The sequence below is a fragment of the Triticum dicoccoides genome, chromosome 2A (genome assembly GCF_002162155.2).
Source record: "Triticum dicoccoides isolate Atlit2015 ecotype Zavitan chromosome 2A, WEW_v2.0, whole genome shotgun sequence".
Taxonomy (NCBI): domain Eukaryota; kingdom Viridiplantae; phylum Streptophyta; class Magnoliopsida; order Poales; family Poaceae; genus Triticum; species Triticum dicoccoides.
The window spans coordinates 731224948-731227611 of record NC_041382.1 but is presented as its reverse complement, the minus strand read 5'-3'; the positions used below and the strand labels follow the sequence as shown (position 1 = coordinate 731227611).

Sequence of the window (2664 nt, the reverse complement as noted above, 5' to 3'; positions counted from 1 at the left end):
ATTCTTAAAAAAAGAGTATTTTAGCAAGTCCGGTCCTCTATACATCATATACAGGCTGCGTCAATTAATTCAGATCGGAGAAAGTAGCTTAATTATTTGCAACAATACAACATTGACATTGAACTATTGCAGGATGAATCAACTGTTTGCTGAGTTTGATCTCATTGTTCACTGCAGCTGATGGCATTGGAAGCAATCTATGGGGATGGTCTGGTTGAATTCGGCAAAAAAGCAGGGCTCCACTGTTTCCAGGTTTCCTGTGTTGGCCATCAGTGTTGTCTTGTTTCATTTGTTCTTGCCTTATTGGATGTTGAAAACTGATTTTGGTGGTTTCTTTCTTTAATTCCAGATCTACATACACTACGACTTGCATCATGCCGCTCAAGTGTGTGCTAAGTTTTCTTCTGCCGACGGAGAATGCCCCCATGATGGTGATGAACCAGAGGAATACTCTTGCACTTGCAACCTTGACTACTTGCCTCCTTTGGTATTGACATGCTTACTTCCGCATTCGTATCCTAGCAAAGACCCCCCATATTTTACAATCACTGCCAAATGGATGGATGGGTCCCAAGTTTCTCAGATCTGTGAGATGCTTGACGCCATCTGGGCACAACTCGCGTGGCAGGAGGTGGTATATCAGTGGGTTGAGTGGATCCGCAATTCATCGCTGTCACGCCTCTGGATTGATGGCAAAATAATATGGGTTTGTCTAGGTCTCAGTCAATTTAGACTTCGCGAAGTCTAAGTCGGCTGATGTCATCGTATAATTTTTCTTTTTTGGCTGGAACTTGAACGTAGGATTATTTTTACGTGCGCACCTACACGAGGATCGCTACATGGGCCTGGAATCAGCCCATTGTTTTGGCTCGTTCGTATTGCTCGTGATGTGTCTGTTCCTTCTTTTCTCTTTCGTCCTCTTGCTTGCTTTAATTTTATTATTATTTTTTAATTTAACAAATCATTTCGTATTATTTTAAAAAACTATTATATAAAACAAAGGAATAAAAAGGCAAAAAATACAAAGAAACCACCCCTCTCCCATAAAGCATCACTAGACACGGGTTTGCAACTGCCCCCTTCCCCAACAAAGCATCATAGAGTTGTCGTCGCGTTGAAGACATGCAGTTTCAGTCGTGACCAACACTTGCAGTCACTGGCGGTGGACCCCAGTGCGCAAGGTCTGGCAGCCGCCATGCCTTGTTTCGGTGCAAAAATACTTTTATACCTACACACACTTCTCGCGGTTGGCTATGCTGAATCTCGTCGCTGGAAAAATGGATAAAGGGAGAGACCATTCGTTGGATGGGCGGATTAGACATAGTTGAAATTTGGGCCACATATAGACACGGCATCCAGAAGCAGTTGGCCCATTTACACTTCACGGTGGCTAGCTCTCGCTCTCAATTGTCTAAAAAACAAAAAAAAGCTCTCGCCCTCAATTGTCTAAAACAAAAAGAGCTCTCGCTCTCAATCTTCTAAAAAAAAGCTCTCTCTCTCTCTCTCTCAGCGAACCGATCGAGAACCAACTCCCCAGCTCAGATATAGAGACACACACACACAGACAAGTGGCACGCAGCAACCCTAGCGCGCAGTAGCTGGCCAGGACGAGGCAGCGTGGCGGACGACGGCGGCTGTGACCTTTGGTGGGCGTCGAGCCAGTGGGGAGATAGGGCGCTCCCGCGCAAGGCGTAGTGGTGCAGGAGCGGCGGCTACTTCGCATCCTTCACACCACGACCAGCAGGGCGCAGTGTGATCACACTTCACCGGTTCGCCACACCTTAATTTTTTTTTCGTCCTCCGCCTCTGCTTGCAGTTGCGTGCCTGTGTAGACATGCAACTCACCCATGCTGGGACAAAACACAACAGAGTTGCGGTAGTGTTGAAGACATGCAATTGCCTCTTATAGTTGCGGCCTAGTGGGAGGCATGCAACTCACCCTGGCTCGGTTAAAAAACCTCATGGTTGTAGTTGCGTTGAAGAAATGTAGTTACAGTCAGGGGCAACACTTGCAGTTGTGGACTAGGGGCAAACATGCAATTGTCGCCTCTTCCCTGACAAAGCATCACAGAGTTGCAGTTGCGTCAAAGATATGCGGTTGCGGTCGGGGGAGACACTTCAGTTGTGACCTCATGGGAGACATGCAACTCACCCCTGACCGAAAACACCATATAGTTATAGTTGCATGGAAGACTTGTCGTTGCAGTTGGGGCGACACTTGCAATTGCGGCCTATTGGGAGACATGCGACTCACCCCTGACCAGACAAAACACCATATAGTTGCAGTTGCGTCGAAGACATGTAGTTGCAATCGGGGATGACACTTGCAGTTGCGGCCTAGTAGGAGACATGCAACTCACCCCTGACTAGGGGCGGCACTTGCAGTTGCGACCTCATGGGATACATGCAACTCACCACTACCGGACAAAAGACTACATAGTTGTACTTGTGTCGAAGACATCCAGTTGCAGTCGGGGGCGACACCTACAGTTGCGACCTAGTGGGAGACATGCAAGTCACCCCTGACTGAACAAAACACCACATAGTTGCAGTTGTGTCGAAGACATGCAGTTGCGGGCGGGGTGACACTTGCAGTTGCGGCTTAGTGGGAGACATACAACTCACCCTTGACCAGGGGCGACACTTGCAGTTGCGGCCTTGTGG

At 47.9% G+C, this 2664-nt stretch overlaps 1 pseudogene; it reads left to right on the top strand.

The window, feature by feature from the left end:
• The window catches only part of LOC119358236, a 19861-nt pseudogene that overhangs the window by 2197 nt on the left and 15000 nt on the right, over nucleotides 1-2664 (top strand).